The sequence below is a fragment of the Miscanthus floridulus genome, chromosome 1, assembly GCF_019320115.1.
Source record: "Miscanthus floridulus cultivar M001 chromosome 1, ASM1932011v1, whole genome shotgun sequence".
NCBI classification, from domain to species: domain Eukaryota; kingdom Viridiplantae; phylum Streptophyta; class Magnoliopsida; order Poales; family Poaceae; genus Miscanthus; species Miscanthus floridulus.
Genome location: NC_089580.1, coordinates 203,365,197 through 203,392,085, shown reverse-complemented (window position 1 = coordinate 203,392,085; position 26,889 = coordinate 203,365,197). Strand labels below are relative to the sequence as shown.

Below are 26,889 nucleotides of genomic sequence, written 5' to 3'. Positions count from 1 at the left end.
CGCCTTGCCTTATCTGCTCCGCCTGATTCTTGGGTCCTCACCGGGCGGGCGTCCCCGGTCGGTCGTTCCCAGTCGGCTCCGACCGCGTCGGTCGGAGAAGAGCTGTAAGCAGAGAGTCGGTGTATTCCGGGTTGGAAAAGCGGGTCAGAGTCGTAAGCGAGTGTTGTCCCCTCCTTGGCTAGGCCTTTCGGTCGGAGACTATATCGCTCTTCCAGCCTGTCGTTAGTTATCTGGACCGGCCCAGGAGTCACGCGTCTGTTGTAATGCCGTCTGCTGGACCGAGCTTTTGCTAGAAAGCGGGCCCATCGGGGACCCTGGGTTTATGAACCCGACATAAGGTCTTTGAATGTCATTCATTTGGAGTTTTAGAAACTACGGTATTAATAAAACCATGGTTTTTTTAGTCTAAAAAACTCAGTCCCAACCCTCTTTATTTTTGACAGAGCTCGGCGACGCGTGTCTACCTCTAATGGCATGTCTCATTTTCACTGCTATTTTTAGAGATACATGCTGTCGGGTTCATAAACCCAGGGTCCTTCATGGACCGGCTTCCCAGCAAAGGCTCGGCCTAGCAAACAACGTTGCGAACGACGCACAACTCTTGGGCTGGCCCAAAACACCTAAACGACAGGCCAGAAGGACAATCCAATCTCTGACCGAAAGCCCTGGCCGAGGAGGAACGGCGCTTGCTTCCGACTCCGGCCCGCCTCTCCGATCGGAAGGCCTCACAAAACAGGAACAGCACTCGCTTCCGTCACCGGCCCACCTCCGGACGACCTCTCCGACAGAAAGGCCTGGCCGAAACACCACTTCTGACTTCGACCCGCTTTTCCGACCAGAAATACGCTAAACCCTTGCTTACAACTCCTCTCCGGCTGGCGCAATTAGAGTCGACTGGGACCAACCAACCGGGGACGCCCGCTCGGTAGGGACTAGGAAACGGATGGAGAAAGTAAGGCAGGACACTTAAAGTCAACCACAATACCGAGGACCGTACCCTATACACCTGTAGGACAGTACCCTACGACCTCCTTGGCTTGACAGACCTCAAGCAGTGTTGTAGGCGCCGACATTTCCCCTATAGTGTTGTGGGCGCCATCAACTCCCATACTAGACAAAAACGGTAAGGCTCCCCCACATGCCTCTGGGCATCAACAGTGTTGTGGGCGCCGACATTTACCATACCAGGCGAACATGGTAAAATCCCCTTGCATGCCTCTGGGTATCAACAGTGTGGCAGGCACCGATGTCTGCCATACCTAAAGAAGACGACGCAACCTTCCACGTGCATCTGACACTAAACAGTATTGTAGGCGTCTACCATCATCTTGTACCTGACGGCGTGGGCAGCAAGACTAAGCAGCATACGTACTCTCTCCCTCTCACCTGTAAGGCCATCTTCTTCAACTATAAAAGGGGATGCGCTGTCTTCCAATAGAGAGATCAATCAGTTCACTTACATGGATTCACCCGCTGTAACTTTAGACACTCTAAAGTTACACCAAGCACACACTCGAACACTTAGCACGTAGCGGGGCTCCCGTCACTCTCGGCCCTTCAGTCTAGACTCCGACCGGACCTCTTGTACCCCTATCTTTCTCCGTCTCGTTTGTAACCCCACTGCAAACTTCGAGCACCTGGGCTCAGGAATAAAGTCATCGACTGACTCAAATTGGACGTAGGGCACGTTGCCTGAACCAGTATAAACCCTGTGTCATTGAGTGCTAGACCACCTCCGATCACAACGTACAACAAAACTACAAATATTTACGTGTTGGTCACTTTCTGCACCGACACATGCTATTTTTAGCAGCAAAGACACAACCAACTAGTCTCAAAAGCATTGTATTGGTGTGTAGCCAAACACGCCATGGCTTTTCTTAAATAGAGAAACACTGCGATTTCTAAATACTATGACATTACATGTCTACGTTTTTAAAACTGTGGATCCACAATACTACAGTTTTAAGAAACAGCAACACCCAAACGGAGCCTAGCCGATGTAAAGTCTCAGCATGCTGAGCTTGTGGTTAATAAGGTTGTTTTTCTTTAGCACTGGTGAGTCTATAACCTTTTAAATACTATTACACAAATAATTTTAGAAGACAACCGATTTTATTAATAAAGGTGTGCAAACAATCTCCGAGTCTCTAAAAATCTCTTCCTATATTCAGAGGCGGATAACTGATTTACCGGATCGCACGGATGGGAGCGAGTCCAACGTCACACACCGGCGACCGTGCTCAGGCCTGCCCCTTCTCCGGTGAGTGGCGCTCTTGGCTGGCCTCCCTCTCCGGCGAGATTGTCATGACATGAGACTTACTCACTCTGTTTCAAATTATAAGTCGCTTTGATTTTTTTGATACATCTATTTTGCTATGCATCTAGATATGATAATATGTCTAGATATATAGCAAATGAATGAACCAAAAAGTCAAAGCAACTTATAGGCCCCGTTCGCTGGTCTGAAACTTGGCTGAAAACACTGTTCCGGCTGAATTATTGTGAGAGAAAAATACTGTTCCAGCTGAAAAAAAAAAGTCGAACAGCCGAATATGAGGTAAGCCGAACAGAGCCATAATTTGGAATGGAGGGAGTACTTTTTATCGTCTTTAAGGATGAGAACCGACTTTCAACGGCCATCTAGTTCACCCAAGATCCCCGTAGAGGGTTTTGCTATGAAAAGAAGATAAATAAGTGCCGCAACATAATAGGGGTTTACACATGATTTGGTTAAGTTTATCCAAGCAGGGCCTAATATTCCCTAGCTAGCTTGTTAAACAAAAAATCCCTAGCTAGACTCTTACTATGTGCTTGTTGAGCTGTTTGCCAGTAGGCACCTAGCTCCACTCCAAGAGTTATTGAAGATGGTCATCCCAAATTTTAGAAATTCTCAAGGTTAGCTATAGGCGGGCACAGACATGGGCTTGAGCATTATACGCAGTCCACACCTCTTATCAATTTACCGTGGTTGGTGCGCCGGAGATGGGGAGATGCATGACATGCCACATAGGATGAGGGACAAGTTTGAGCCAAAAAAAAGTTTGAAAACGAAAGGAACCATTTTAATAGTACGCACATGAAGTTGAGCCCTAAAAATAAAGTTTCTACGACTGAAACGGTCGCTTTAATAGTTCTGAGGTGAAATGAAAAATAAAAAAGTAAAAATTAAGAACCGAAACATCCATTCCAAAAATAGAATGGATGTTTCGGTTCTTAATTTTACTATTTTGCATACTTAGTTCACCATACAAAAATCATCATCTTTTCATCTGACTCCTAATTAAGCAAATATTTTTCATCAGCCAACTTGCCCATATCTCCAACAGAACAGGCAAGAGAGACAGGAGGTGATCCAAACACACGGCCAGTGTTGTTGTCTTGGTCACGGCTGCGGCCTGCGGGCGCCTGTGAGTTGTGACTGTGAGTGAGCAGCCCCGTCCCCGTGGAGTGGCGGCAATCATCACTAGCAAGACGAGACGGCAGCAGTGAAGTGCTCTCGAGAAGGAGACGTGCGACGTCAGCAAGAACCAGTGGTCAGTGGAGTGGGCGCCAGCAGGAGGCCGGCGAGGGGTTTTCTTCTTCTCGTTCTCTAGTTGTATATAAAGAGCAGGAGGAGTGGAGGACAGGGGAGCCAAATGCGAGCGAGGAATTGCGATCCATGGCTCCAAATCGAACCCAAAGAAAATAGTAATGCGGGCGAGGGATTTGCATCCGCTGTGCTGCCTCCCCGCCGACGGAGGATCCCCTCCGCCTCCACTTGCCCCTCCGCCGCCGTCCGTGGCCGGGCTGCTCTACAAGTGGACCAACATCGGCAAGGGCTGGCGCCCGCGCTGGTTCGCCATCCGCGGCGACGTCCTCACCTACTCCAAGATCCCACGCCGCTCCTCCGCGTCCGCCGCCGCCGCCACCCGGATCATTGGGCCCGCCCAATACGGCCAGGACCGCCCCGTGGGCCTCGTGCACCTCAAGGTCAGGCCCGCTCTCGCCTCTCTCGTCTGCTACCGAAGGGTAATGGGATTTAATGGGACAGAGATAGCATTACAAACCTCCATCCAACAGAAATCGCAATGTCAATGGGAATGGGATGGGCTCCAAAAGATTAAACTTTGCTGTCCAAACAATTCGATTGCCTGTCAACAACTAGCATGCTCTGCTTCAAAGATGATGCAGCCAAGAACTACCATGCTATGCTTTCCCTTCCGTGAACAAGACTTCTCTTTTCACAAGACCGTCACAAAGTGAAGGGTCTTGTCTGCAAGTACCAGTAGTACCATTACATAATTGCGTTCGTAAATTAACAATGCGCTGAAATGAAACCATCTGCTACAGTGGTTTTTCTGATCACTAGCTTTTGCCGCTTTACACACTCACCTTTGCTTTTCTCTCCGTGCTTATTGTTTATTTACTGTCTCCATCCTACTTATTTCACTTCGTATCCGATAGCCCATACCATTCCAATTGTTATTTTTGTTGTTCGCTTTGTGTTTCTTCTCCATCTTGGATAGTTTGAGTTTCTATACCTTTCCTACTATCTTAAAAGAATAAAACGCAGCTCTCTGTTATTAAAAAAAACAAATAATCTGAAGCATCCAAGATTTGCCCATCAATGTATTAACAATGATCTGCAGTGGTTATATGAATTGCTAAAACTACTTTTCATAACATCATAACTTTGATTTTGTCTTCTGAATGCTAATTTTGTCAAGTTTAAATATCTCCAGATCTCCTCATTCCGTGAAAGCAAGTCAGATGACAGGCGGTTCTACATAATTACTCCAACCAAGACACTGCAGCTGAGAACAGACTCTGCTAATGAACGAGTGGCTTGGATTGAAGCCCTAGTTTCTGCTCGAGCTGAATCTTCTCCAGATGGGGGCTTATTGAGTAACCAGAATGATGCATCATTTTCTACAGAGAGGCTTAGAAATCGCATGCATGAAGAAGGCCTTGGTGAGGAGATAATTAAAGACTGTGAAGAGATTGTCCATTCGGAATTCTCACAGTATCACACACAGATGAAACAACGCTGTGAAGAATATGTAAGCTTTATCAGCAGTCTTCCACAGCAGCTTGAGGTAATGTTCTTGCAGGATATGCCCATTAGTATATTAGTGAAGGCATGCTACCCTACTGTTTTCGGTTTTAATTCTGCTCTTCAGAGGCATTTGATACCCAGTTTACCCCTTTAAGTTCTATTTAAGTCTGATGGATTCTGCTTGTTCAGAAGTTAAATTTGCCAATAAGCTAAAAAGACTAACTGCATGTCAAGCAAAAGAGGAGAAAAGAAAGAAAGAACTGTTTCGACTTCTCTGCAAGTTTCCTTCTAGAAATGACGAGGCATAGCGAGCCATCTGAAGTCTATGCAATATGTTTTTTTTCTTCTTGAATAACGCAGGAGGGTTGCGTGTCACTTCATTAAGAAGAGAAATAATATGTAGGAGAGACAAGAGTTTACTCCTAGTACAAGGGAGAGAAACTCGCGAACCTAACACTCACACCACAGTAGACTAAAACAGCACTCATATTTCAGTGCTTAGCTGAAGAAGCATCTCCTTAAGAGCAGAGGCTCCAGCCGTGCACCACAGAATGCCCTCATTAGCTACAGCTTGTAGAAGCAATTTGACATTTGGAAGAACTCCTTCAAACGCACAAGCATTGCGATATTTCCATATTTCCCAAGCGACCAAGATGATTAAATAATTCAGTCCTTTTCTCATCTTCTTATCAAACCCCTTGATTGCTTGGCACCACCATTTGGAAAAGCAAGTCACTCTAGGCCGAGGAGTAATTGTCTGTAATCCTAATCTGTTCAGGATCAGAGTCCAGACCTATCGAGTGAAAACACAGGACACAAGGATGCTGAATCAACTCCTCTGCTTGATCACAAAAGGATGTGTCCTCTGTTAAAACACAGAACTCTAGATATATTACACAAAACCCTTTGGTTTTTGTGTGCGTGTAATGTATCTAGAGTTCTGTTCTATTGGCCATGTTCTCATTGTAGAAATGCATTACTGACCTATCAACCAATTGGCAACTGCCTTCTACAGAAATCATGTTTACTGTGCACATTCACCTTCTTGACTGTTGCAATTCCTTTTCATGGTTTCACGATGATATACTGTGTTTTTCAGGTACTTAATGCAGATGATAATGCTAATATGATTGAGCTCCACTCGCACTTGATGAAACCTGAATATTCGAGCGGAAAATGTAGTGGTACTTGATTTTTGAAATCCTTTTCTTTCACTTGTTGTTTATGCTTGCTTTATTATTCTAACATATGCACTTAATTCTGTCTTCAAAACATGCATGCTCCCCTTCCCCTCCCCTTAAACTATATTTTAACATGTTTGCTTACTGTTAATTTAACATCAGAGAGCAGCAATACAGAATCTTCTGATGATGTTGGACAACAGGAGTTGGATGAAATTTTGGATGACGATGACTATCATTTTTATGATACAAGGCAGAGTTTCAGCGATTCAGCAGCAATTTCTTGCTTGAAGATGAAAGGTTCAAATTCTGGCAAGGATACCTTTCTATATGGTGATAAATTTGTGAAACCAAAAGCTGGTATGGGTAACAGTGAATGCCTGTCGCCGTTTTTCAAGCGTCGCACGAAGTTGCCTGATCCAGTTGAGAAGGAAAAGGGTGTTAGTCTTTGGTCAATGATCAAGGATAATGTCGGAAGAGATCTTACACGAGTATGTCTGCCTGTTTACTTTAACGAACCATTATCATCTCTTCAAAAATGCTTTGAGGACTTGGAATATTCTTATTTGTTGGATCGTGCATATGAATGTGGGCGAAAGGTATTACTCTTGCTACAAATTCCTACTCAATAATTAATTAGTTGTGTTAGAATCTTTATTGTAAGGTTTATTAACTAGATTTGACTTGTTAAATAATATCTCAATTATTGTGCTTCTGAATTCAGGGGGACAGTTTGATGAGAATTCTTAACGTTGCTGCATTTGCGGTTTCTGGGTATGCTTCCTCGGATGGGCGCCCCTGCAAACCTTTCAATCCATTGTTAGGGGAAACCTATGAAGCTGATTACCCTGAAAATGAAATCCGTTTCTTCTCTGAAAAGGTCTATTCTTTGTTAAAAAGTCACCCTTTTTTGTTTCTGTTAAATCATAAGAGGTATACTTGGTCTCCTGACACAAATTAATGAACTGGCAATATTTACTGAATTATGCAGTGTGACTAGTTTCTAAATCAGTATTTCAACAACAACAACAAAGCCTTTCAGTCCCAAACAAATTGGTGTAGGCTAGAGTTGAAACCCACCGAGAACCTCTAGTCACGGTTCAGGCACTTCAGTAGCTGCTTTCCAAGCACTCCTATTCAAACATAGATCTCTCCAGGTATATCCCAAGCATTCAAATGTCTTTTTATTACCTCTCCCCATGTCAATTTCGGTCTACCTCTACCTCTCCTCACATTATTAGCTTGGCTTAGGACTCCACGATGCACTGGCGCGCTGGAGGTCTCCTTTGGATATGGCCAAACCACCTGAACCGATGTTGGACAAGCTTTTCTTCAATTGGTGCTATCCTTAGGCGGTCATGTATATCATCGTTCCTAACTCGGTCTATTCTTGTGTGACCACAAATCCATCGCAACATACGCATTTATACAACACTCAATTGTTGAACATGTCGAATCTTTGTAGGCCAATATTCTGCTCCTTACAACATAGCATGTCTAATCGTCATTCTATAAAATTTGCCTTTTAGCTTGTGGTACCCTCTTGTCACAAAGAATGCCAGAAGCTTATCGACACTTGATCCACCCTGCTTTGATTCTATGGCTAACGTCCGCATCAATATCTCCATCCCTCTGTAGCATCAATCCTAGATAACGAAAGGTATCATTCTTAGGCACTACTTACCTTCCAAACTCACATCTCCCTCCTCCTGTGCAGCTCCGCCAAAGTCACATCTCATGTATTCAGTTTTAGTTCTGCTTAATCTAAAACCTTTAGACTTAAGGGTCTGCCGCCACAACTCTAGTTTCATATTTACTTCCGCCCAGCTTTGGTCCACCGACACTAAATCAGTATTTCAGTTGAAAAAAAAAACTACAAGTCAGAGCAGTGATTTAATTTCAATGAAAAGTGACACGGTGCATCATTGGTTCATTGTTTCCTGTCAACTGATTGTTGTGGTCACATCGATACTGTTTTATGATGCTAGACCTTCAGTGCAAACTAGCTGGAATTAATTATGATGCTCTATTTCTGGCACCAGGTTAGTCATCATCCAATGGTCATGGCTTGCCATTGTGAAGGAAAAGGCTGGAAATTTTGGGGCGACAGCAATGTAAAGAGCAAGTTCTGGGGGCAAACAATCCAGCTGGATCCTGTTGGTGTGTTAACTCTAGAATTTGATGATGGAGAAACTTTCCGATGGAGTAAGGTAAATATCCTTTTCTTGATTGTTGGTGGCATGACTAGCAGACTGCCAATACACTCACCCATTTCTAGTGTCGAGCCCTTTTGTAGCAGGTCTACAAGTATTGTAGCACACCATCTTCCCGTGCACGCAGTGACCTTTGATGTGCTAGTTTCAGTTTTTTCACTTTACTCTTTAGAAAAACAAATAATTATTTTTAATCTCCATACCAGGTTACAACAACAATTAATAACCTTATCATCGGTAGAGTTTGTTGTCATCACCATGGCACGATGAATATAAGTGGGAACAGGGGATATTCATGCAAGCTGATATTCAAACAACAATCTTTCCTTGAGCGCAACCCTCGCCAGGTAAAATGCAGTATGACTAACAGTTCCCGTAACACTCCTATGTCTCCTTGGGAATCGTTTTCATGGATCTAGTTGTATGCAAGGTTCAAGGATTCGTTAAGGATGTTGATGGTTCCAAGGTTGCGACCCTAATGGGAAAGTGGGATGAGAGCATGTACTGCACCGTTGCTAACGATGCACCCAGAGTAAACTGCAGTGCATCAGGCCAGAATACAGATGCGACTCTTCTGTTGTGGGAGAAAAATGAACCTTCAACTAATCCTACTCGCTATAACCTTTCATCATTCGCAATAACTCTGAACGAGTTGACTCCAGAACTCAAGGTAGATAGACCTGCTGGCATGCTTGGATCATTATTATCATTTATTCTTCGCGCCACTTCTGAAGCACGAAACTGTCAACTAATTGCTTAGGAGAGACTTCCACCAACGGATTCAAGACTCAGACCAGATCAGCGACATGTAGAGGAACGGGGAGTATGGTAAGGCCAATGCTGAGAAGCTGCGACTGGAGACGAGGCAACGAATGGTATATATATATCTTTCTTCGCATTTTTGTGGGAAAGCGAGCTCTAATTGGAATTTCTAATTTGACGGTGGCTTTGCATTGCAGTCACGGAAGATGCAGGACAGTGGTTGGAAACCAAGATGGTTCCGGAGGGATGGCAGCGACGGGACATTCCGCTATGTGGGAGGTTACTGGGAGGCGAGAGAGCAGGGGAAATGGGATGGATGTCATGATATATTTGGTGAAGTCTTCGACGGCAGCCGAAAGCAGCAGACAGATCATCACCTCTGAGCCCCAACGTTGAGCTGCTCAGATTTGTATGTGTAGGAAGTCAAGTACGTAGTATATAAGTTTTGACATGAAATGAACGGCGGCGAGAAAATGAAAATACATCTTAATTAGCTTGCTCCCATCATATATATCTCTGGTTCCCCATGATCTGTGAGGCTGGGGGCTGTACGACGTTCGTATATTATATATATCGTCATATTACCGTACCAGGCGATTATATATGCATGATATTTCGTGTGCAAATTTGCAAATGTTATCGCTATTATATATTTGATTGAAGCTGTTGCCAATAATATATATGCAACTGTTCTTTTTTCTCATGCGGATATATATACACCAGCGTATGCTCTGCAAACTTCAAATCGTTGCATTTTAATTTTCCGGCCTTGAGGATGCATGCTTGGATTCCTCACTAATCTTGGGAATGCTATGCATGCATGTGCTTAATTGTTGATCAATTAGTAGAATCCACAATATATATATAATAATCCGATGTTGATCTATCTATCTAATTGCCCGTCCGTCCGTCCGAGTATTCCCTACAATAATACATGCAATGCATGCATTCCCTCCTTTACATGCTTGTGGGGGTTTGAAATCCCTAATCTCGAGTGTTCCTTGCTTGTATATAAACTTTCTTTCCTTATCTTAATTGAAAAGGCAGAGCTTCCTACCATTGCAGTTCAAAAAAAAAAAAAGCAATGCATGCATTCATCAGACAAACGTTCAGGTTCATTCAGCAGCAGTTGAGGCATGGACGAGGACGTCGTCATCGTGGGCGACGAGGTGGATGCCCGCCTCCGCCAGGCGCTTCTCCTTGTAGACGTATCCCCTGGCCACGGCCACGAAGGCCAGCAGGTTGACGGCGCTGATGGCGGCCAGCAGCCAGTAGAATTTGTGGAGGCTGCCCTGGTCGAGGTCGTCGGTGAGCCAGGACCTCCGCCCGCCTGCGCCTGAGGTGGTGACAGCGTGCACGGCGCTGACGATGGCGGTGCTGAAGAAGAAGCCGAGCGAGAGCGTGCTGAGGATGAGCCCCGTGCTCATGGTCTTCATTCCCCTGGGGCACTCGCGCAGGAAGAAGTCGAGCTGGCCGACGTAGGTGAAGGCCTCCCCGGCGCCGACGAGGAAGAACTGCGGCACGAGCAGGAAGACGGAGGGCGTGGCGCCGGCGAGGGAGGCCGTCCGGCGGGCGCGCTCGGTGAGCGCGGCGGCGACCATGGCGAGGACGGAGAGGAGCAGGCCGACGGAGATGCGCTGCAGCGGGGAGAGGCCCTGCGGGTTGGCGGTGAGGCGGCGAGCTGAGGGGCACGACGAGGCGGTCGTAGACGGGGACGGTGAGGAGGATGGAGCCAACGAAGAAGACGGTGAGGGAGCCGGCGGGGATCTCGAAGCCACGGCTGCCGAGGCGGCGGTCCATGGCCTGCGCCTGGGAGACGGAGAAGGTGGTCATCTGGGCGTAGCACGGTCCAGAAGGGAATGGTGGTGGCCCACGTCGAGGTGTCTTAGTTTTCATGGACGATATACTCATTTACAGTACCACTTTGAAAGAGCATGTGAAGTTGTTGGCTGAGGTGTTTGCAATTCTAGAGAAACACCAATTCTACATCAAGAGATCAAAGTGTATATTTGCCCAACCTAGCTGTGGAGTATCTTGGTCACGTTATTTCAGCAGAAGGGGTGGCTACTGATCCCACAAAGGTACAAGCTGTGGTCAACTGGCCGACTCCAACAAATGTGAAACAGCTAAGGGGGTTCCTAGGATTAACAGGATATTACTAGGAAGTTTATAGAGCATTATGGGATGATGGCTAGACCATTAACTGAATTATTGAAGAAAGGCTATCAGTTTCAGTGGACAAGCACAGACTGACAGGGCATTTCAGTTACTCAAACAAAAGATGGTGCAAAGCACCTGTTCTTGCGGTGTCTAACTTTGAGATTCCTTTTGTGCTGGAAACTGATGCAAGTGCCTATGGAATTGGAGCTGTGTTAATGCAAGCTAATCATTCCGGTGGCATACTTGAGCAAACATCTGTGTACTAGAAGCCAAGCTATGTCAGTATATGAGAGGAGTGCTTAGCCATTCTGATGGCTATAGAAAAATGGAGACCATATTTGTAACACAAGAAATTTCTTATCAGAACTGATCATAAAAGCTTGCTGCACTTGACAGAGCAAAGGGTTACTTCAAAAATTCAGCATAAAGCTTTAGTCAAGCTCATGGACTTGGATTATCAAATCCAGTATAAGAAAGGGATCACCAACTGCTGCTGCTGATGCTTTATCCAGATGTGCTGCTAGAACAGGAGATAGTGGCTATTTCAGAGTGCATTCCATCTTGGGTGCAACAGCTTAGAGAAGGTTATGAGGAACATTTGGAAGATAAGAAGTTGTTGGCTGAATTCGCAATCTCTAAAAATAATCATAAGGAATTTGCCCTGACAGAGGGTGTTATCAGATACCAGGGCAGGATTTGGGATAGGCCACAATAAGTTAGCACAGCAACACATCCTACAAGCCTTACATGCTAGTGGAAATTGGAGGTCATTCATGCATTTCTGCAACTTACAAGAGAGTTAAGGCTCTATTTGCTTGGCCTAGTTTGAAGCAATCAGTACAACAATTTGTTCAGCAGTGTCACATATGTCAGCAAGCAAAAGTGGAACACACCAAGGTTCCAGGCCTACTGCAACCACTTCTAGTGCCATCACAGGCGTGGGAGGTCATAAGCTTAGACTTTGTGGAAGGGTTGCCTACATCTGACAGATACAATGCTATATTGGTGGTCATAGACAAATTCTCTAAATATGGTCACTTCATTGCTATACATCATCCCTATACTGCTTTACACATTGCAAAGTTGTTCCTAGGATAACATCTATAAATTGCATGGACTTCCTAGAGCTATCATTTCAGATAGAGATCCTATCTTTACCAGTACTCTATGGAGAGAGTTATTCAGACTGATAGACACTCAGTTGCTTATGAGCTCGGCTTACCATCCCCAGACTGATGGGCAAACCGAGCGGCTCAATCAATGCTTGGAAGGCTTTCTCAGGTGTACAGTTCACTCTTGCCCGAAGCAGTGGAGCAAATGGCTATCAGTTACTGAGTTCTGGTACAATACGAATTATCATTCAGCATTGGGACAGTCACCATTTCAAGTATTGTATGGCCAGAGCCCAAGGCAGTTAGGCATCACTAATCTAAATCTAAGTGTTGTGCCAGAATTGGAGCAGTGGATAAAAGAAAGAGAATTGCTCAAAAGGATCATTCAGATGCAACTCCAACGAGCACATCAAAGAATGAAATCCCATGCAGATAAACACAGAAGTGAAAGGGAGTTCCAACCAGGAGATTTGGTGTATATGAAACTGTAGCCTTATGTGCAGTCATCAGTTGCGGCTAGCTCCAATAAGAAACTTTCATTTCGATTCTATGGACCTTACAAGGTGTTACAAAGAATAGGCAATGTGGCCTACAAGCTGGACCTTCCTAAAGGCAGTAGAGTGCATCCTGTACTGCACAGTATCCCAGCTAAAGAAACATGTTCCGAAAGATCAGACTGTCTCGGAGGAGTTGACTTCAGTCAGTACAGATCCCAATGCTTGTACAGCAACCGGAGAAAGATTGTGGCCACCAGAGAAATCTTGCGCGGTGCAAGACGGGTGAAGCAGGTGTTGGTGAAGTGGAGTTTGATGCCTGAACATATGGCAACTTGGGAGGATGAAGCAGACATTGCCCCAGAGCAGGTTCAGGAGTCCACAGACTGAGGACAGTCTGAGTCTTAAGGAGGAGAGAATGTTATGACCGACTAGGTGGACCCACGATGCAGTGACTCCCTGTGATTGTGGCGTGGCCGTCAACGACGGTTGGTGATGAGCTGTTGATGATTACTTGACAGCTACGGACTGCTGGCTATATAAGCCGCCGGGTGTTAGGTGAGAAAAGGGGAGAAAACAGGAACCGCTTAGTTGATAGATTCATAGAAATAGCCGTACATTCTTCAAGCGGTCATCCGCTCTTGTATACAAACACTGTTACAGTTCGCAATAAAGCTCACCGATTCGCCCCAATTCTTCCTCCCACTCATCCAGGTCGTTACAGTCGGCCACGAACCCACCCAGGAGGCACAGCATGAAGGACGCGCCCAGGAAGTTGGTCACGGCGTTGGCAGAGGCGGCGCCTGCCCAGGTGCATGGTGTCGATGAGGTACGTCACCAGGTTCACGGCCACGCCCAGCGTCGTCAGACGCTCGTTCAGCTCCACCACCAGGATCATGGCGGCGGAGGACCACCACCCACCGGAGGAGGCGCGGACGGCGGGGCGGCCCTTGTAGTCCCACGCGTCCTTCGTCGTCGTCGTCGTCTTGCCCTCCGCCGCGCAGGTCTGCGGAAGCGACTCATGATCCGCCATCTCTCTCTTTTAATCTGTAATATAGGAGTGATCGAGTATATGTTATGATATGATACGATGGTGTTCCCAGCTAGCTGCCTCTGCTGACTGGTGACTGCTGTACGAGGAGTGGAGTAGCAGAGTGCCACGAGCACACAGCTAGCTAGCACAGCCTCCTCCACCCTCCACCATCTTATTTGTTGCAGGATCGGAGTCCCTGTCCTGCCGTGCCTGCCGTCAACAAGGGACCCGGCCTCTTAGAAACAAGAATGGATGGCGATAGTAGACACATGCATGATAATATGTGAGGTAGCTGTATACGGACCTTCGTTTCTTTCTTTCAGAATTGATGAGCTCACTGCCAGCAAAGTCGATGAACGTTAAACCCAATGGTCCGGCCTGCGATCAATCCAATGGGATGGGATTGCATTGGGAAGAACCTAACTTTGCCATTTAGCTACGACACGTACAGATATAGTATATGAGTTCTTAAGAAAATATGTTTCATGATTGTTGAACATAACATATATATTTATGGCCATGCACGCATATGTACTTGATGTGCATGGTGGCACAATATGCATGTATGTTTATTTTAATCAAATTCTAATATATCAATATTAATACAAGTAGGTACGTAGTTCAACTAAGCACAAAAGACTGATAATACTGTTGAAGATCGATCAACATATCATTATAATTTCCTATTGGGTGTTTTTTTTGTTTTCAGTTGATCTCTGTAAAAACTAAAATCTCAAAGCATAAGCCAAAGTTCATCATCTAGAATCTGAAGCTGAGAAACAAATGTATCTCTAATGGGACCGTGTGAGGGACCATAATCTGTGATGAGAGAGACCAAGTTTCATGGTTCAGACATGAAGTAGAGTTCATGTAGATAGTAACAATGTAGCCAACAGAGGTGAGTATTTAAAAAAAAACAAAATAGGTCAATGACTATTACTGGCGATGATGATTAATTAGGACCCTATCAACAGATTAAATGTTAGGTGTTTGATTATTGTGAGAATTTTTAAAAATTTGTTTCTCTAATGCATCTCATGATTAACATAAAGCTTTCTTTAATTTGGTGCCTCCATTTAGTAACAGTAAAATTGTTAGGTAGCGTTCTTATTACTCCTTTTGTTTCAAATTATAAGACGTTTTGACTTTTTTTAGATACATTGATTTTGCTATACACTTAAATATACACCATGTGTCTAGATATATGATTAAAGCAATGTATCTAAATATCAAAACGTCTTATTTCCTTTTTCCTTGTGAGTTACATTCAGTCAGGTAGGACTAGGTGGCAGTGATACATGTGTGTTATTTGGTAACGACAGAGAAATTGACTTTTTCTATCGGTTATAAACCGATAGAAAAATGATATTTTAGTTTCTAGTAGTGACAATAGGTGAGCCAATATGTGGCAAGCTAGTCTGCATTATAGTCCCCCCTACCTATTCTCTTTTATAAGGCACAACTTGATATGATACGGTCTCTTAAATTATACTTGGACCATCTATTTATTTTATTTTATATTCTTTTATACTTATAAACTTATGATGATTGGATAGTAGATATATTGATTTACAAGTCTAACCATATTAAATTTTTGTTATAATAATAATAATAAATTGTTAGTCAAATTAGTAGTCAAAGATTTTAAGTTTGAATATTGTTATGGGTACGTGTGCGCCCTACGAAAGAGAATGGAGGTAGTATTAATTAGTGGCCGGCACTTGACAATTCCGAAATGGAGTTTGCATTCTCAGCTGTGGTTCAGTCGTCACCTTCATACGCGACAACAAGGTTGGATGATGTGTTGTAAAAAAAAAAGGTTGGATGATGTGGACCATAGTCCACGCATGGGGATTGGGCCATTCGGGGGAGGAGCTGGTGAAATTTTTGCATTTTGATCCCTTTTGAAAATATTTTTTACAAAAAGACCTATGCTAAAACGTTTGCTGAAAATAGACCATTTTTAGGCGTCTTAGAACATGACGCCAAGGTATGAAGGTCGGCGTCGACTGACACGACGCCGAGGTCTTGCCACGTCACGGCCGACCCCGGTCGACGGCGACACGGTGGCGCATGGGGTCCGACACGTCGGCGTTGTGTCAGCCAACGCCACAGGCCCAACCTCGGCGCGGTGGGACTACACGCCGAGATATTGGCACCATCCGGCGCGCGGCCCAGGCGGCCCAACAACGCTTAGTGGCCCAATAGCTCGGCGCGGGGTCACTTAACGCCGAGCCACCAGACATCGCTCATGAATAAACCAAATACCTACTGAGTGCAACGAGGCCACTTTCCCTTCCTCTGGGCATCGGGATTCTCCTCCATCGCTGCCTTCGCTCGGCGCACACGCTCAAGCTTCTTCTCCCTCTCCGCCCTGTACGCAGCAACACGCCTCCTTTCCTCCTCTTCCTTATGCTCCTTTTCTATAGCCTCATGTCTGCGTCTCTGCTCAAACCTCTCCTTAACCTCCGCATCCCACTCCTTCAGGCCTTCTAGATGCTGCTTGTCCGACTCCTTGATCTCAGTGTCAATCCACTGCTCAAAGTCACACAGTGGTGGAACGGTCTGCAAGAAAAACAAATTGTTACAAAACAAATAAATAAGCAATACTTAATATCACAAGAAAATTAATTAACACACAATAAAAATCCTCACAATCGATGCACGGCGCTGTTGCTTTGTAGGTTCCCATGTATAATTGGGACACATCCAGTACCTCTGTCTATATGTTTCCTCATCTTCAGAGATGTCTACCTTGCAAGGATCATCACAAAAGCACATGGGTCGAGGAACACCTTCAGGGAGAGGCTTTAGGTCGTAGGGATTTGCCCTCTGGCGACCATAGCTACAATTGAAAGAATTTAGTCATATTAACGGAGAACCAAACCTAAACCTAGGGTTTTCTATTTGTTGCACAAATAATGAATAAACATTGAAATTACCTTGGAATACGAGCTTTACCACGCCTTGGCATCCTAACATTACGTAGAAAAAAAATCAATCCAAAGTACCTTGCAACGAATGTAAAGCTACTAACACTAAATCACCATACCTCCCAAATAAGCTTTTTATTACAAACCCTAAGCAAATTTGAATCCCAACAAACACAAAATTTAACTCAATGATTATAAACCAGAACATATACAACAACAACAACAACCATATATTTGGGTCATTCAATCATTTGAACCACCATACATTGCACGAATGACATGAACATGAACCAAACCTATAATGCCAAGTTCAAAAAAAAAAACACAAACAACCGAATCTAAATGGATGAAATGAAAGAGGGGAAAGAGGAGTACCTTGGCAAAACGTCAAAACCCTCGATCTGGACTCCCAAGAGCTGGATTTAGGATTTAGGGTTCGTGGGAAGAGAGAGGGAGTGGGAAATGGCCACCTGTTGGTTCTGAATGGAGGGAGGAGGAAGAAGGGGGCCGCGGCGCGGCCTCAACTGACCGAACCTCGGCGTTGAGTCGGGCCGCGCCGAGGTTAGCATCTCGGCGTCAGCTGATCGCACGTCGACCTCTTGGCCCACGAAGCGTTGTTGGGCCGCCTGGGCCGCGCGCCGGATGGTGCCAAGAGCTCGGCGTGACTCCCCACCGCGCCGAAGTTAGGCCTGTGGCGTTGGCTGACACGACGCCGACGTACTAGGCCCCATGCGCCAGCCCCGGAGTCGTCGGTGACGTGACAAGGACTCGGCATCGTGTCAGTCGACGCCGACCTTCATACCTCGGCGTGATTTCCTAAGACGCTTAAAAATGGTCTATTTGTAGCAAAAGTTTTGGCTGTGGTCTTTTTGTAAAAAATATTTTAAAAAGGGACCGAAATGCAAAAATTGCACGAGGAGCTGAGGCTGGTAAGAACGAACTGAACTGAGGCTGCTAACGAACGAAATGATGAGGGCGCCCGCAGAAAATGGCATACTGCTAGCTAGTAGTTTGTTTTACCCAAGCAAAAGTACGTACTATGCTGCTACTAAGCACGATCAGCAGCTTGCTTGCTCGTTCGTTGATCCTGGACGTCGACAAGAAGTAGCACAACGAGATCCAAATAGCCATGCTGATATGCATGTGCATGCATGCAACTTGGTCATCACGTAAGGTCACGGGCATGCATGACACTCCAAAACACCACAAAATATGCTACTAGATTCTTTGCTTCCCGTGAATCCATGTGTGGGCATGAAATGAAATTAAAAATGTACGTACAGTATAATGCATGTGCAGTGCAGTGCAGTGCCAGCTCGATCGATTCCTCGTGGATCTGACCGAGAGCTAGCTCTCATCCATGCTTCCTAGCATTTCACGTGTGGTGTGGTGTCATGGTGTGGCCCTCGTGTTCTAGTTGAAATGCTTGCTTGCTTGCCATACAAGCAGATGCAGTGTACTTGTCGGCCTGCAGCCACTGCCTAGCTACCCTAGCCCCCTCATGTACTGTACGTATCGATCTGTATACTCTCTCTCTCTCTCGAAAATACGTATGCATGCATGTAACACACACACCACTGCACTGCCCTCCACTCCACGGCCGGCCCAAAATAAGCTAGTGAGCACCAGCTCAGCATACAAGATATATAATGGCGGCGTCGGCTCTGGTGGTGCTGCTCGCCGTAGTCAACTGCTGCTTTGTGCTCTTAGCGTCGGCGGCGCACTACACCAACTGCCCTCCGCCGCCATGCCCTCCGATCCGGCCCCAAGCAGCGGCGGCGGCAGGGTGGGGTGCCCCCGGGACGCGCTGAAGCTGGGCGTGTGCGCCAGCGTGCTGGGCCTCATCAAGGCCAAGGTGGGGCTGCCGCCCACGGAGCCCTGCTGCCCGCTGCTGGACGGCCTCGTCGACCTGGAGGCCGCCGTCTGCCTCTGCACCGCCATCAAGGCCAACGTCCTGGGCATCCACCTCAACCTCCCCATCGACCTCGCCCTAGCTCGTCCTCAACCACTGCGGCAAGACCGCCCCCAAAGGCTTCCACTGCACCGACTAATTAAAGCCTAATAATACATTACATGCATATGTAGCATGCATGCTTCACCATGCATCCTCGATCTTACATTCATCTATCGACCAACCATGCACGCACAACTCAGCCGCTTGCCCAATATATATAATGCTGTCCTTGCATGCAATTCTGCTTTCTTTTGCTTTTTCTTTTTGTGTAACTGATGCTGGCCTCGCTAGCTTCATTATTATTATTATTATTATCCCATATACTATCATTTGATAAAACTTACTTCTCCGAACAAATTAAAATTTTTTAAATAGCATATGCTACTTCATTTGTGTGCTCAGCGACCCATGGGCCACTTCATTTGTAGCTTGAAACAAATTGATTTCAGGACTTACATAAAGGACCAATCTGGGTGTCTTCTTAATTCGAACATGCGCCACCACCGCCCACCGGCCAAAATCACACTACTGAAAAAAGGAAAAGTACACATGCAAACACTTTCATCATAAAAGGCTTCAAAGACCACCAAAGTCACTCGCCACCGACAATGAGATCTCTAGTCACCACTAAAAGAACATCGGCTGGCAAACCCCAAAGGAATGCAGGTTTATAAATCTTCACCACCTAAACAGAATGTTGGAGAGAAACCAGACCTTATCACAGAAGAGGTCAAAATCACTGCACCACAAGCCAATCAACCGCTTGCACTTATAAACACTCCAACTGATAGGATCCAGAAAGATCCAACAAATCTAACGGAGCATACTCTCTCTAGCACTTCTTCATCAGTGCCAGACCAGTCGTGGTGAGGATACAAAGATACCTTATTCTCCAACTAGTAGTATGGTCGTACTAACGCTACGATAAAAGTCAAAAGACAATATTTTTGTACGGGAAACCGATGCACGCGGTTCTGCAGCGCCTAGGCTGCCCTCGCCGAGCTCGTCCTCGTCGTGCCGCCCTTGAAGTGCAACGCCGCCGCGTCCTGCTCCGCCTCGCCGTCAACGTGCTCCGGCATCGCCGCCCTCGCCGGTCCAACATCCCAGTGGGTTCTCAGAGGATGCCGCTTCGGTTTCGTGTGTGTGTGTGGGGAGGGGGGGTTTGCTTTAGTTATTTTCTCCAGAGAAATCGAGATGTAGAAGAGCTGCCACTACCTTGCAACCCCTCCTGTTTCCCTAAAAAAAAGAGCTGCCACTATACAAAGGGACCAAGCATAACTAAAGTCACTTGCAGATTTTATTGTCTAGCAATAACAAAGTGCAAAACCAGAATAGACAAGTAACGTAGAGTTCTTAACTAATGATACCTACAACTATAGCAGATCAATACCTACAACTACAACAGATAAATACCTACATCAGTTTTATAGAAGCATTAGAATCATACCATCTTTCTTCCAACGATAATCAAACAATCTTTTTCAAGATACTGAGAAACTTGATCTACTTACTGCTCTAATAAGAAAAAATCATTTTCTGAAAGAAAGAAAACTTACATCCTGTAGAAGCTAGCAAGCTAATAACCAAAGACTTGTAGCTAATTTGTTGACACATACACCCAACTTGAAGAGTTGTTGATGGTGCAAAGGGTTTCGTTCACAAACCCATCAAAGAAAAGGGATAAAGATATAAGGTTGTTTATTGCTCAACTTTTTTTTTAACATCACACCTATAAAGTCACCATATTAATTGGCATTCAGGTAGCAACATTCAGTGCACAGTTCATAAATTAAAAAATATAAATTTAAAATTGATCTATAGCCAAGTAATTGCAGCCACACTCAAAGATAGTTCAAAAGGAATTAACAAGTTAACTTGTCTGAAAATTAAGGGGATCATAGCTGCCGAAAATTACCTGCAACATGCAAACAAAATTTGCTTGAATTTTTTAACCACTATCAGCAGCAAATTTGTTCACATCCCACAGAACATGATAATGACATGTACTACTTGCTCCCGGCAAAGACTCTAAATCATGAATTAGACAATTCCATCATATAGTGTAGTAAACATAAATAAATTGAATCCAGCAATTAGGTAGGGACACCATCCTGAATGCCAGCATAGCTACACAGGTATAAATCAAACTCACTATCTTGATTCTTGACCAACCTGTGAATCCACCACGATGCCTATATATCTACGACGAAAGTAAAACAGATTACTGTCATTATGTAGCCTATCGAAAAAGAAAAGGAAGTTAATACACTCACTAGGTTCGTGCCCGTGCGTTGCTACGGGATAGTTAACATTTTATACTAAAAGTACACGGGTCGTACGATAAGATAACAATATTATAAAATTAAATACCAATGTTAAAGTGACATCTAATCCAAAAAAACAAAATTTGTGAAATTAAATACCAACATTAAAGCGAGCGGTCAAGGTTTTGTTTCGCACGAAGGGAGCGGGGGCGAGCGATGATTAAATGTCACTTTAACGTTGGTATTTAATTTTACAGTATTGTTATCTTATCGTACGATCCGTGTGCTTTTAGTATAAAATGTTAACTATCCCGTAGCAACGCACGGGCACGAACCTAGTGATGTTGAAAAATCTCAGTCCAGAAAAGACTTCGTACCAAAGAACAGTTGCTTCACAATATGATTCAGAAATTACAATAGGATTCGGAAATCAGTCAGAACCCTCTCATATGGCTAAAAATGCCTGTAGTCAAGAGAAAACTAATTACCTAATTGATTACAAAATCAAGCAACAAAAGGAGATTAAACAGAAACCTGTTGTTCAGCTGGTAAAGGGTAAACATCACCAAATGTTGTGACTTGTTCCACTCCATCCAGGCACCTGTGAAGAAGATACCCACGGCATTACAAAGAATGAAAACTTATGCTCCACGGCTCTAGATGGGTACTAAGAAACTTCAAACCTGGACAACAAGCATGCATATTGGGTTAGCGAGTAAGTTCCTCGTATTGATTGCTAAGGGTGACAGTGATTTTTTTTCGAGGGAAATAGGAGGGGTGATCCCCTACTGGACTTTTACTGCACAAGACATCAACAATGACAGTTGGAAACAGTGACCTAACAGAGTTTACCATTATTTTCTAAAATTGTACCAATAAAAACGATACACATCCAGAAACTTATTTTAAGGCAACAGAAAATTGTCATTTCGTAATAGCAAAGTAACGTTTTCCAAACCCATTTGTGCTAAAACAACAGGCATACAACGCATCCCCAGATAACAGCTAGCAGGCCGCTCACAGTTTGTTATTTCATCCAGGCACAGGGCACACAAAAATCTTAAATAAATGAAATGCAACTGTCGGCAGGAATGATTCTCGGATGGTGCTTCAGTTTCTAAGTTGCTAAGACTATGGATGTGGTAGAAGAGAGGCACAGAAAAACAGGAAGTCTCTGCTTGGATACAGGGGTATTTAAAAATGTAAGGATTGAGTTCAACTTCTGGAGCGATCCCCGATAAAGTAGTCAAAATTAAAATAACTCAATGGTTGTTCCATGGACTCATCAGTCGTCGGCGTTGAGCTTAAGCTCTGCTCTGAACCTGGAACCCACTGGTGATTTCTAAGTACTAAAAGGAGCATGGTAATGCTCAGTGCACCAATGCATTGCATAATGCAGTGATTTCTAACTGATGACAAATGTAGCGCAGTCACGGATATTATTATTTTTTTTTTCTCTCGAACACATGAGCATGATTAATCTATTACCCATTGAAGGAAGGAAAAAAGTAAAACAATCACCAGGGTCAGATTCCATTCATGCATCCTATAACGTGGATAGAAAAATCACCACGTTTGGCAGAACCATGCACGCATCCACGGATGGCTTCACCACATTGGCATAGAAACAAACACCTGGTGGGCATGGAATGGAAGTGGCCAGTGAATCACCATTTGTTCAATATTAATCCATCACGTTGATTCTTATCAAGCAATTCCGATGATTCTTCTTCACAAAAGAGAAGAGACGAAGGAAGGGTGAGAAGAGATGGAAGATACCTTGAACGCCTCGTCAGCCACCGCTCGCTGTTGGCCGCTGCAAGGATCCGTGCCTCGTCAGCCGCCGCTCGCCGTTGAACCGTGCCTCGTCGGCCGCCGCTCGGCGTTGGCCACGTGCTGGGTCGCGGCGGCGGCCAGGTGCGCCGTGCCGAGGGGATTGGAGGGAGGCTAGCCGCATTGAATCAACGGGAACCAAAAGGACAAAAATAAAAACTAATCAATCAAGTCAGATACAAGGGGCCAACCAGTGGGCAAAGAACTCGACGACCACGAGCGACTCTGATGAGTGCTGGAGGAAGGCGGTGAAGTTGGACGCATCGACGTCCACGGCCGCATCCCCGTCCGGCCGGCTTGGCGCGCGCTACGCCAAGCGAGCGGAGCGCGTCCGGCCCTAAGGCAGGCACCGAGGACGGCGAGGGCGAGGGCGAGGAGGAGCCGCCTCCGCTGCTGGGTCGCTGCTTCGCCTCCGCCGTCTGCTTCTATTTCACGCACGCGGGGCGAGCTGCGGAGCTGGGGCGGCGTACGCGGGCGGACGGCGGTTCCGCGGGACAGAGAGATAGCGCGCGGGGCAGGGCAAATCGTGCGAGGTCGTCCGCCGCGCCTGGTCCAGGCCGCCCGCTCGCGCCGATGCGGTGGCCGGCTGTCCCGCTCGGTGCGGCGCTTCGCGCAAGGGGGGCGTGTGGCAGAGGAAGCCGAGGGAAGCGGCGGAGGCGTCGGGATTTGTTTCGCACGAAGGGAGCGGGGCACGCCTGGGGGTCGCGGCGGAGGACATAGGCGGGGCCGCGTGGGAGGAGAGGACGTGGGCAGGATTAGGCCCACACGCCCGCCGGCGTCCGCAACGAAATCCTCGACGCCCGCGGGCACGACTTCCTCGCCGTCTTCCAAGCCGCCTGCTCGCGCGTGGGAGGCGGTCCGTCTCGGGGACGTTTCATTTTTCGTCGGGTAAAAAAAGATGCCTGCACGAGGAATTGAACCGTGGAGGGAGGGGCGCGCGGTGCAACAAGGTGCAAATCCAATGAATGATGACCGTTGGATTTGGTTGAACAAGGAGAGGGAATGGATGAGAGATGATCTGATGTCTACGTTTTACGATGGTGCATGCAGTGGTGTGGACGTAGCTAAAATCATCTCCGGTAATTACTTGGTGTGTGTAGAATAATTTTAAATGGTGTTTTATAGGGGTAGAGAAGAGATGCGTCGTCGTCACACCATCTCGTTGATGCACTTATTTGGTTTTAACAAATGGAGCTTTATAGTAGTATATATATATATATATATATATATATATATTCACAATACTGAGGTAGCGAAGGCGTCATATATGGATGGGCCGTGATATGATTGACCAGCACAATTTAATTATATGGGACGGCACTACGTGTTAGTTAAATGGCCCAGTATATCATTTTTCTTCTCGGGCCATATATAGTGCATAGGCTACAAGCCGCCGCATCATTGTTGATCGAGCTGGCCCATTTTACATATTTTTATGTCTCACACTAAAGTGCTTGGTGCTTGTCCCATGCATCCCTAGTGGAGATGCTCTAATATTTCCCGGCCTCATCATAAATAAAATTAAAGAAATAGAGGGAGTAATCATCCATCCAATAATAACCAAAGGTTGCTCTCATGCATGCATCCACTGTGCCACCGTCGACTACAAATAATAACAATTGATATGATTAGGGTGAAGCACTAGCTAGAGGCAGACGAGATATATAATCAGCATATATTATCCAGAAGTGCATGCTAGCTAGAGAATTGCCTCGGCCGATGAACTTTAGAGCTACATTATATTACGATCATATATGCATGTACCATGCGCACAGCATAGTACGTAGTACCAGCTAGGCTACCACAGGAATGTTGTCGATGATGATTGCACGGAAAAGCTAGCAGCTTTTGTTTGGACGGCAAAAAGGCACTGCAATGATGGTCCACAACGATATACTACTACACTCCATTTAGGACGACGATGTCCATACCGCGCGGCGCATTCAGCGTTGCCGCGTGCAAGATAACAAAAGGTAACCCCAATGCAATGCAAGGAACAACATAAATACCTACTCATCTGCATTTTTTATTTATTACTATAGAGTACTCTGCTATATATTATTTATGGAGTAGAGGCCGGTGGGTAAAGAAAAGAAGGCAATCGACTTTGGCAAAATTATATTATTTTGTAGGGAAACAACCGTTGTATACTTAAGTTATATACCACCTCAATCCTGAAATACAAGCTATACATGCAAACAATTTTATAACCAAATAAGGCATGTGGCAAATGACCAACTTGCTTGTTCGTCACTAATTAATTAGTTTGGTCGTCCTTAATTTCCTATGGCAAGTTTAAAAAAGCAAGCATGCATATGCATGCCATTGATTTCGGCTACCAAATTACATGAATCATTTTGGTCAAGATGGTGTTTAAACAGCATGCATTGGTAGGATTTAAAATATATTGATTGATAGGGTGTTGCAATTCATAAGACCTTAATTCGAGAGAAATTTTAAAACTTTGATGCCTTTATTTCAGGACATATGGAATAAATATATCATGTATCTCCACAACACATTACACTAGTACGTGATCCACACTACTAGAGAAATGGGCTTTACAACATTCACATTGTTAATTAGAACCAGCAATAAATTAAATTAATAAACATGCATGTAGTGATAATTCGTAGCACTTGGGCGGTTATCTTAGCTTATGCTTTTTTTTATCTACACACATACTATGTATGCGACCGTGGAACTACTTTTTGCATACTCCCCTACTTAATTTCGAGTATAGTGATAGTGTTGTCCATCAGAGAAGGAGAGTGGTAGCTGCAGTTGGTTACCCATTGCATGAATGCATCCGTTGTTTACCACTAGATGCTGCTGCTGCTGCTGCTAATAAGTAGTATATATACAGCTAGTGCTAATTAAAGCAGGCCGGATGGGGATGGATGATGCAAGACTAGATAGATTATTAAACTAACTACACTAAAGCCCTGTTTGTTTAATTCCTGCTTATAACTGGATTTTGTCAGTGAAAAAAACGAGAATGACACCAAATGCTTCGATTAGCCAATATAAACGTATGCAGTGCCTTGGTGTTCAAGCCACATCCAATAAAATTGTGTTTGTTTGTTTACATTTTATTACATATAGTCACCTTATATGTTCTACTAGAGGTCTCATGTTTCTAATAAGGTAGAGAATCTGAGAATGTTTAATTTTATTTTTGTGTACTCATCGTCGTCTTATGCATTGCATTTTCTAATAGAAAAAAAAATCTAGCGTACTAGCTAATGCTACAGTGCCTACTTTGAACGTCGTATAAGTCTATGTAAGAGTTTCTGCAGGCAACCAAACACGAGTAAACAAGTACTATTGCACAAATTAAACCTAGATATATGCTAATAACGGAGGCAATTAATGAGACCCTATATGAATATGAATATGCATGCACACGGGTTCATATATGTAAGCAGATGGAGGTAGCTAAGTTAGTTGTTGAGATCTGAGGCCACTAGAGTAGCTAGACGGGCAATAGCGTGGGTACTACGGTGTGGCAGGTCGGCAGGCATGCCAATTAAAACAAAAGCCCGTGAGTGGTGCGAATAAAGCAAGCATAGAGAGGAGGACATGCAAATCCAAGGAAAGCATGCATGCAGGGCCAACGCAAAAGACCAAAGAAAGCGCCACCACAACCACTTGTTGCACATGAAGCGCTAAGGCACGGGCTGAAGGTGACAAAAGAGAAAAGGCAGCAGCAAGGGCCATGCATGTCCTATGTCCATGCATGCATGCTAAGCTAGCTACCAATTAAGCTCTCTCTGATCGCTCCCACGGTAGCTCGAGTACGTAATGTGTGGCCTTGGAACCATCGACGGCGGCGCTCCATGCGTCTGTATATGTATGTTTTTTCTTTGGTAGACGACTCACGACCGACCACAGCAGGCAGCAGAGAAGAGA

The 26,889-nt window shown here is 45.1% G+C and overlaps 1 long non-coding RNA gene and 3 pseudogenes across 4 annotated transcripts; 2 read left to right on the top strand and 2 right to left on the bottom strand.

Moving 5' to 3' along the window:
• Nucleotides 1–3,637: 3,637 nt before the first annotated feature.
• Nucleotides 3,638–9,806, top strand: LOC136509788 (oxysterol-binding protein-related protein 1B-like; annotated as a pseudogene).
• Nucleotides 9,807–10,309: 503 nt separating this feature from the next.
• Nucleotides 10,310–13,993, bottom strand: LOC136470396 (protein NRT1/ PTR FAMILY 6.3-like; annotated as a pseudogene).
• Nucleotides 13,994–18,575: 4,582 nt separating this feature from the next.
• On the top strand, nucleotides 18,576–18,977 carry LOC136470386 (14 kDa proline-rich protein DC2.15-like; annotated as a pseudogene).
• Nucleotides 18,978–19,635: 658 nt separating this feature from the next.
• LOC136509762 (uncharacterized) lies at nucleotides 19,636–23,838 on the bottom strand. Of its 4 annotated transcripts, XR_010772516.1 has the most exons (5): nucleotides 22,924–23,838; nucleotides 22,715–22,779; nucleotides 21,828–21,943; nucleotides 21,522–21,745; nucleotides 19,636–21,080 (listed from the first exon to the last, which is right to left on the bottom strand). It is a non-coding gene; the product is annotated as an uncharacterized lncRNA (long non-coding RNA). The 4 variants fall into 4 exon arrangements; XR_010772511.1 differs by lacking the exon at nucleotides 21,828–21,943; XR_010772522.1 differs by lacking the exons at nucleotides 21,828–21,943; nucleotides 22,715–22,779 and having other exon boundaries at nucleotides 21,522–21,607; nucleotides 21,679–21,745.
• Between the last annotated feature and the right edge of the window lie 3,051 nt (nucleotides 23,839–26,889).